Here is a 10,562-nt window from a genome sequence, read left to right as displayed (position 1 = left end):
ATGATGGGTTAGTGGGTGCAGCAAAACACCACGGCACGTGTATACCTATGTAACAAACCTGCAGGTTCTGCACATGTATCCCAGAGCTTAAAAGTGTAATTTAAAAAGATGATACAAATTTTAAAAGCACAGTTTGTGGCCGGGTGCGGTGGCTCAAGCCTGTAATCCCAGCACTTTGGGAGGCCGGGACGGGCGGATCACAAGGTCAGGAGATCGAGACCATCCTGGCTAACACGGTGAAACCCCGTCTCTACTAAAAATACAAAAAGCTAGCCGGGCGAGGTGGCGGGCGCCTGTAGTCCCAGCTACTCCGGAGGCTGAGGCAGGAGAATGGCGTAAACCCGGGAGGCGGAGCTTGCAGTGAGCTGAGATCCGGCCACTGCACTCCAGCCTGGGAGACAGAGCCAGACTCCGTCTCAAAAAAAAAAAAAAAAAAAAAAAAAAAAAAAAAAAAAAAGCACAGTTTTAATTTATAATATACCAAAATGGAAGAAAAATGGAAGAAAATTCTGAAAACATTGGTTTCGAAGCTTGTAGCCAGGAAAGAATTTGGGATTCAATCCAACTTGTAGGTAAATAACAAAACTCAAAGAAAAAGTGAACACATCTAAAATTTAACAACTGATGTTCTGTTGTTTTCTTCTGAAAAACAGTTTTCCCCCTCCTGTTTCCCATTTTTATGAAATAGAAATTATATGGGACCAATGTATTTCCAAAGTAAGTTTCAATATTTTACTTGGATTGTTTACATAAAGTGCAGCAAGAATGTAGATTCAAGACCTTTTTGAATACATGTATGTTTTATATATATGTATAAATGTAAGAATATATATATATATTCTATCTTGTAGAGTGGCACTAAAGTATATTAATGGCAGCAAATCTGTACAAGTCTGCAGCAGCCTCAATTCTTGTTTCTTCAGAAGAAAGAATTCAACTAAGGGTCATAAGGCAGAAGAAGAGACTGAGGCAAGTTTTATAGCAGGAGTGAGTTTATTTAAAAGCTTGAGAGCAGAAATTAAAGAAAGTAAAGTACACTTAAAACATGGCCAAACAGGCGATGAGACTTCAAATGTGTGGTTTGACCTTTGACTTAGATTTTTGTATGTTGGCATAATTCTGGGGTCTGCATCTCTTCTCCCCTGATTCTTCCCTTAAAGTGGGCTGTCTGAATGTGCAGTGGCCCACCAGCACTTAAGAAGGGAGCCTTGTAGTGTGTTTCCTGGAGTAGAGTTGGAAAACAGAGACCAAAATAAAAGCTATGTATGTCAATAAAATTGGTCTCCTTATAAAATCCTGTTATAAATTTCTATCATTTTTGTGTTACATTGGCATCTATTTTTAATCTTCCTTGAACACACCCAAATTCCTTCTCTTTCTCTCTCTCTCTCTCTCTGCTTTAAGATGTAAATTTACTGCCTACTTTCTCTAAAACTCAGCAAGGGCTTCCTCAGATAAATGTTAACTTTTTCTATTTACAAAAGCACAATTTAAATCCAACAGCTTTTTTTTTTAAGTAAGTTTTATGGGTTCCATGCATAAAGTTTTAAAATAAAAAATCTAAACTATTTCTGTCTCCCTCTATCATTATATGCACATGTATATGTTCTATGTTGTATCACATATATGTATATGTCCATACCTCTGTTTATATATTGTTTTTACATGGTATCAAATTAACATAAAAATAAATGAGTACTCATCAATTAAGTAAATAATCCCAAATGCTTTTGAACCCATGTGATTTTAGTAATCTTCAATAACAGAAGAACACCTTAAATGAGCTTGCATACCTATCTGCAGCCTCCGTATAATTGTTATCGGCCATGAATTTTATATCCAAAAAAAGGAAAGTTCATGAATAAAGGAAAGATAACAGTCTTTTTCAGACAAATAAATGCTGAGAGAATTTGCCAGGACCAAGCCAGCACTACAAGAACTGCTCAAAGGAGCTCCAAATCTTGAAGCACATCCTGGAAACACATCAACACAGAACCGCTTTAAGCATGAATCTCACAGGGCCTACAAAACAAAACTACAATAAATAAATGAATGAAACCAAGGTATTCAGGCAACAAATAGCAGGATGAATGGAGCAGGACCTCACATCTCAATACTAACATTGGATGTAAGTGGTCTAAATGCTCCACTTAAAGGATACAGAATTGCACAATTGCTAATAATGCACCAAGCAAGTATCTGCTGCCCTCAAGAGACTCCCCTAACATAAAGGGTCATATAAACTTAAGGTAAAAGGGTAGAAAAAGATGCTCCATGCAAACTGCCACAAAAGTGAGCAGGAGTAACTATTCTCATATCAGAAAAAAACTAACTTTAAAGCAACAGCAGTTAAAAAAGACAAAGAGGGACATTATATAATAATAAAAGGACTTGTCCAACAGGAAAATATCACAATCCTAAATATATATGCACCTAACACTGGATGTCCCAAATTTATATAACTATTACTATCAGATCTAAGAAATGAGATAGACAGTAACACAATAATAGCAAGGGACTTCAGTACTCCACTGACAGCACTAGACAGGTCAACAAGACAGAAAGTCAAGAAAGAACAATGGATATAAACTATGCCCTAGAGCAAAGAGACTTATGAAATATTTACAAAATATTCTACCCAACAACCCAGAATGTACATGCTATTCATCAGCACATGGATCTTTCTTCAAGATAGGCCATATGATAGGCCACAAAACAAGTCTCAATAAATTGAAGAAAATTGAAATTATATGAAGCACTCTCTCAGACAACAGTAGAATAAAACTGGAAATCAACTCCAAAAGGAACCTTCAAAACCATGCAAACACATGGAAATTAAAGAACTTGCTCCTGAATGATCACTTGGTCAAATATGAAATCAAGATGGAAATTTAAAAACTCTTTGAACTGAAAAATAGTGATGCATCCTATCAAAACATCTGGAATTCTGCAAAGAGTGTGCTAAAAGTTCATAGCTTTAAATGCCTACATCAAAATGACTGAAAGAGCACAAGTAGACAATTTAAGGTTACATTTCTAGAAATTCAAGAAACAGGAACTCACCAAATCCAAACCCAGCAGAAGAAAGAAAATAACCAAGATCAGAGCAGAACTAAATGAAGTTGAAACAAAATAATACAAACTATAAGTAAAATGTAAAGCTGGCTTTTTGGAAAAATAAATAAAATTGATAGACCATTGGCAACATTAATCAAGAAAAGAAGAGAGAAGAGCCAAATAAGCTCATTTAGAAATGAAAGGGGAGCTATTACCACCAACACCACAGAAATACAAAAGATCATTCAAAGGTACTATGAATACATTTATGTGCATAAACTAAAAAACCTAGAGGGGATGAATAAATTTCTGGAAATATAAAACCCTCCTAGATTAAATCAGAAAGAATTCAAAACCCTGAACAGACCAACAAAAAGCAGCAAGATGGAAAAGATAATTTAAAAATTAACAACAAAACAAATTCCGGCACCAGACAGATTCACAGCTGAATTCTACCAGACATTCACAGAAGAGTGGGTAGCAATTCATTTGACACTATTCCACATGCTAGAAAAAGATGGAATTCTCCCTAAATCATTCTGTGAAGCCAGTATCACCCTAATACCAAACCCAGAAAAGGACGTAACAAAGAAAACTACAGACCAAAATCCCTGATGCACACAGATGCAGAAATTCTTCACAAAATACTAGCTAACTGAATCAGAAACATAACCCACCATGATCAAGCAGGTTTCACATTAGGGATGCAGGAATGGTTCCACATACACGAGTCAATAAAAGTGGTACACAACATCAACAGAATTTAAAAATCTCATGATCCTCTCAGTAGACACTGAAAAGGTACTTGACAACATCCAGCATCGTTTTATGATTAAAATGCTCAGCAATATTGGCACACAAACCCACAGCCAACATAATACTGAATGAGAAAATGTTGAAAGCATCCACTCTCAGCAGGGGAACAAAACAAGGATGGCCGCTCGCTCTCACCACTTTTATTCAACAGAGTACTGAAAGTCCTAGCCAAATCAATCAAACAAGGAAAATAAATAAAGGGCATCCAAATTAGTAAAGAGGAGGTAAAGCTGTCACTGTTTGCTGATGATATAATCATATACCTAGAAGACCCTAAGGACTCCTCCAAAAAGCTGCTTGAACTGATAAATGAATTCAGCAAAGTTTCAGTATACAAAATTAATGTGCGCAAATCAGTAGCTCTGCTACAAACCAACAGTGACCAAGCAGAGAATCAAATCAAGAACTGAACTCCTTTTATAACAGCAGTTATAAAGAAATAATAACTAGGAATATATCTCACCAAAATCTCACAAATCACCACTAGAGAATTTATGTAATTAAATCCCAAATCCCCAAAAAACCTATGGAAAGAAAAGATTTAAAAATAAAATAAAATAAAAAATTTTAAAACATAGTTACTAAAAATTTCTTCTAAAATAAAAAAAAAAAAAGTTCCTGAAGGTCATATACCAGAAACTCTATTATGCTGCCTCTTAATGCACATATTTGAGCCCACTTCCTCAACTTCTGAGACCTTATCAAGAACCTGCTGATCACCTGTTTCAGGTGTTTTCTATCTATTGTGAGACTGTATCTCCCCGTACCTAACTGCAACCAATATTACTTTAGAATTAACAACCACTTGACTTGACCACCACCTGGTGATGAACACTTGACATTTCTAGTGTGTGGAGGTGGAAGGATCTCTCCTGCCCTGCTCATGTCTGACCAGCTACCTACTACAACACTTTCAGGTTTTTTTTTTTTTTTTTTTTAAGATGCAGTCTCACTCTGTCACCCAGGCTGGAATGTAGTGGCACCATCTCAGCTCACCGCAACCTCTTACTCCCGGATTCATACCATTCTCCTGCCTCAGCCTCCCCTGCAGCTGGGACTACAGGCCTGTGCCACCATGTCCGTTTTTTCTTGTATTTTTAACAGAGACAGGGTTTCACTGTGTTAGCCAGATCTAGTGATCCGCCCGCCTCGGCCTCCCAAAGTGCTGGGATTACAGGCATGAGCCACTGCGCCCGGCCTCAGATTTCTTATTATCAGATGTTAGGTAGGACAAACAGCTGATGTTTCTGGCTTTTGATTTTTTTTTTTTTTTTTTAACCAAAAGTGTTAGTTTCCAAATGAAACTGATAAGCCTCAACCAAGATTATGGCTTAGCCAAGCATCTATGAGGCATCTCCAAAGAGGTGAAGGAGCACCTCAAAAACTCAAAAATCACACAAATATCAAAACAAATAAGGCTGGTTCCTTCATCCAAAATTAAATCCAGGATGCAGCAGTAAAAGCATAAAATTTTTAACTATTCGATGACAAGGTAAAGTGGATTTTATTGTTATTTGCTCAGAGGTTCTAAGGCAAGCAGTTTGACCTTACAAAAAAATTAACTTTGTTTTAGGTCAGATTTTTGCTCTGTAATTTAGTCAAAAGAAATTTTAAGGCTAGCCATAACACTATTAGGTAGGTGTCTTTCTTTGAAAGTCAATCCTCTGATCCACCATTTGGAATAAGAGAGCTCTAAAATATTTTTTAACTTAGAAGTCCCAATTTAAAGAATCCATCTTCTAGCCATGGACAATTAGAATTTCCAGTGATGTATTGATTCTAAGTGACTCGATCCAACAGCCTCTTCGGTGAAAAACCAACCCCAATGATCTTTTCCCCCACCCCAACAAAATAAAATATGTACTCTCAGGAATAGGCTTAGGAAAGCAAAAGACGCATGTTGCCACAGGCCTACCCAAGCAAAACTTGGGATGACAAAAGTCCAAGATGGATGGGATTTCTTATGACAAGCCCTCCTGGGAGCTTAACACATTTGGAAAACAAAAGAAAAAATAAAAAACCCTCAGGTTCTCAACCATGTTAAGGCTGGTCAACTAATATGACTGAAAAATGATTCCTCCCCCTGATGGTGGAGACCAAGAGTGAGTGCTCTGACTCCATCACAAATGAAGCCCTCAAGGACATATGACAAGATGAGAGAAAACTTTATTCAGTACCTCCATTTATGAATAACACTGAAGGAAGGAGGTAAAGGAAAAGACTATTTTTGGGAGGAAATGGATTAAAAAATTAAAATATTCATACCCCAACATCACTAAAAAGTACACTAGAATTACTACACCAAGACTAGTCCAACACAAATCTTCTCCCATTGATCAAAATTTGGTGGAGGAAACAGTGATTTTTACCATCCTACTGGAAAGAATGCACAGAGAGAAGCCAGGAAACTCAAGACTAATACATTTTTACCCTTTAGCTGGTTGATTATTTTTCTGCATTTCTGCATGTCCAAAACAAGGTTATGGCAGTAAATCAGGTTTTAGTGGTAATACAGGTCATGGGAGAAAGAAAGGAAGTTCAGTTAGCAAAGCTGGTCTTGTGTCAGTGAAACCTTGCATGTAGCAGCCCTCAGAGAAAAATCAACGCTACATTTTTTATATCTTTAAGGTATCAGATTCAGTCTATTTCTCCCAGATCCAGATAAGGGAAGACATGCCTGCATTAATAATGATTCTCTATGATGTAGATTTTTTCCACAAAATGCAACTGTGCAGGGCCACTTCTATTTGCTGGCCCTCTGACAGACACGTCAAAATTTGTCACTGAAATATATTGTGGGTTAAAAATATTCTTGTTTTCCTCAACAAACAGGTGTTTCTAGAGGTGGAAATGGATGTTCTGCAGTTACAGAACTTTAGCCAATTTAAAGGCCTGCTTCACCATAATTTAGAACTCCTGTTAGATTTGGATTTGACCAAGTGAAAGGGTTTTGGACATTAGACAGGGTGAAGAGTTGGTCAAATCCAAAGGAAGAATAATAAAAACCAAAACCACAAATAGCGATTGCACTATTTACATACTGTTGAACACTCTAAGCATAAGGAGAGGTTAGAATGAAGTACTAACAAGCTTTATCTTGCAGCTACCAAATTCTAAAACAAAAGCCCAAACCAGCTCCTTAGTTGAGCAGGGACCAAACTGTAGTCTGCTCTCCATTGTCACAGGAGCAGGAAACTCATGTTCCTTTTAGGAAGTGAGCAAAGCTCCATTAGTAGAGGAGTTCCATGAAAAAACCAAACTCAGATCTCAAACAAAAAAAATCTGAGAGAGCAGGGACTTCAAGAGCAACTGGGATCCAATTCTCAGAAAGTCACATGATTGGTCAGAACTAAAGCTCTATAGTTGGTACTGAGCATGAAAAAAAAAAAAAAAAAAAAAAAAGAAGCACTGCAGGTCAAAGGTTCTAAACTCCATTAAAAGGACCCCTTCATGGTTGGCAAAATGTTAACCAAATTGAGTGCCTGATTCAAGTTTCTGAATCAATTGAGGTTTATTGGACCAGAGCTTGGGAGCAAACTCTGGAAAATCACAAGTTGTAGAAACCTCTGTTGCTTGTTACGTCTTTGAGGAGGTTTTCAGGAGGTCTGACATTTATACATCATCTTAATGGAGGGAAGGCAGGTAGGAAGAGACAAGTAGGGGGAAGAATTATTGGGTCTCATCTTGTCCTTATTCTGTATATAGAAAAAAAAGCATTATCAGTTTAAAGCCTAACAGACTTAGTTTTAGGAGCTAGACTTAGATTGCACACTTAAGGTTACAATTGATGTGACCTTATTTTATGAGAGAAAATACAGCTTAAGATGAAGATGAAAATGAAGAGGAAAAACCCTGCTATACACTGGGGACATTTACGTTTGCACCTCATATAATGCTCACAATGACCCTCTAATCAGTTACTATTATCCCTTTATCCCAAAACATCGATGAACTTGTCCCTTATCTCAGAGCCCATTAAAGGTGGAACCAGGACTCAGACTCACATTTCTGAATCTAAAACTCACGCTTCCAGCAAAAGAAACTATCAACCGAGGGAACAGACAACCTAAGAAATGAGAGAAAATATTTAGAAACTATGCATTGGACAAAGGTCTGATATCCAGCATCTATACACAACTTAAATAAATTTACAAGAAAATAAACCATTAAAAAGTGGGCAAAGAACATGGAGAGACACGTTTCAAAAGTAGTTATACACGTGGCCTACAGCACATGAAAAAGGTCAATATCACTTATCATTAGAGAAATAAATTGAAACCACAACAAGACACCATCTCACACCAGTCAGAATGGCTAGTATCAAAAAATAAAAGATAACATGCTGGCAACGCTGCAGAGAAACGGGAAGGCTTTACACTGTTTGTGGCAGTGTCAATTAGTTCCACCACTGTGGAAAGCAGTGTGACAATTCCTCAAAGAGCTAAAAATAGAACTACCATTTCACCCAGCAATCTCATGACAGGTTATATACCCAGAGGAATATAAATCATTCTACCATGAAGACATATTTACACAAATTTTCATTGCAGCACTATTTGCTACAGAAAAGACATGGAATCAACCTAAATGCCAGTCAATGGAACCTGGATTTTTAAAAATGTGGTACATATACACCATGGAATACTATGCATCCATAAAAAAGAATGAGATCTTGTCTATTGCAGGAACATAAATGGAGCTAGAGAATAATATACTTAGCAAACTAATGCAGGAACCAGAAAATGAAATATTGCATGTATAAGTGGGCACGAAATAAAGAGAATACATGGACGCAACGGGAGCAGCACACACCAGGACCTACTTGAGGGTGGAGGGTTGGAGGCAAAAGAAGAGAAGAAAAAATAATTATTGAGTATTAGACTTACTACCTAATTGATGATATAATCTGTACATCAAACCTCCGTGACATGGGTTTACCTACATATCAGACCTACACGTGTACCCCTGAAACTAAAACAAGCATTTTTTTTTAAAAACCACAATGAATTTCAAACATCAACAATTTTATCTCTAATCCTTCTCCAATCAAAATTTTAAGATTTGTTTTAAAAAGAAAATTTTTAATGAGCAGAATAAATTAGCTTCTTTTTTTCTAAATAATAATAAAATAAAACTCTTATTTCACTCTACACAATTATACCTACCAGAATTCAAAGAAAGGAAAGTTGGCTGTCTCTAACAGAAATAACCATGCAGATATCAATGACGAGACAGGGTCTGAAATGGGCCTTAGGAGAAAAAACAATTAAGGAGGTTGAGTGTCTGAGTTGGACTGGCAGACTCTGAAACAGTTACAGATGAACAAATATTCTCAGACACAACTATCCAACGAAATAATGGGCTGGGCTGCAGAACCCCTCACCCATACCAAGAAAGTTCCAGAAAAGAGCAGCAGTGGCCCAATCAGGCAGCTAAGTTCGCATTTATTTAGTACAGATTAAATTACAAGCGTCTTGAGTAAACACCTCTAGAGGGTCATTGACATTACCGACCTCCTGCAGATAATCAAAAGTTGTTCTTAAGACCACCTGAGTAAACTCCTCTACAATCCTATGTATCTACACCTTTAGAGAGAATTCAGCTGCCTTCAGCCAAATCTTTTGCTGAAGCTATGCAACCTCCCTGGCCTTCCAAGAAGGTTTGTGACTGTTTCCTATAACTATTTTTATAATTTTTCCTGTAAAATCATCTCTGCCACCCTGACTGAACTCCCACATCTCCACCTTTTCTGTTTCTTGTATCTGTCTCAAACAACAAAAACAACAACAAAAATATTTCTTCGCACTTGTTCCCAAAGCTCTACGTCTAGCTTACCTTCTTTCGGGAACCATGAGTTAAATGATATAATTTGCATTAGGTCCCTTAGTTGAGCCTGCAAAATCAAGGCTCCAGTGACTTTAAGCAGCTGTTTGAATACTTTTAGATACTGCTCCTGTTGTGCTGATGACTGTTGTTCCGTGATAAAAGCCTACCCTGAACAATTCCGTCAAAATTGGAGATCCCAAGTGGACACTGATGATCTACTGACTTACTGACTTACTGACTTATCAAAGTACTGGCTTACCAACCGCAGAGTCTTCTCCTTAGTTTTCATAGATTCGGTCACGATTATTTGCAGGTATACCTCAGACCTGGGCACCAATATGGCAGGTCCTCACACGGGGCACCAACTGTCTGGGTCCAACTGACAGACCCTGATGCAGCAATGGATGAACAAATACACTCAGACACAAATATCCAGTGAAAGAGCAGGCTAGATGGTCGAGTCACTCACGGATACCTAGAAGGGTCCCATAAAGAGTTTACAGCAGAGGCCCTTACCTGCCAGTGAAGTTCGCGTTTATTTAGTACAGATTAAATGACAAAGGTCTTGAGTAAACACTACTAGAAGGTAATTGACATTGCCGACCTCCCCAAGAGTAGTCCCCCCAGCATAAGATTAAATGTTGGCTTTAGGACAGCCTGAGTAAACAAGCTATTTAGATAAACTCCTCCACATTCTTGTGTATCTATGACCTAAGCTTTTAAGATAATTCAGCTGCCTTCAGCCAAACCTTTTATTGAAGCTATGCAAACCCCCAGGTTCCAAGAAGGTTTGTGACTACTTCCTATAACTATCTTTATAATTTTTCTTCTAAAATATTTCCCACAACCTTGACTGAAGTCCC

The sequence above is a fragment of the Rhinopithecus roxellana genome, chromosome 12 (assembly GCF_007565055.1).
Source record: "Rhinopithecus roxellana isolate Shanxi Qingling chromosome 12, ASM756505v1, whole genome shotgun sequence".
Classification (NCBI taxonomy): Eukaryota; Metazoa; Chordata; class Mammalia; order Primates; family Cercopithecidae; genus Rhinopithecus; species Rhinopithecus roxellana.
The sequence above is the reverse complement of the archived record's forward strand: the minus strand, read 5'-3'. Positions refer to the sequence as shown.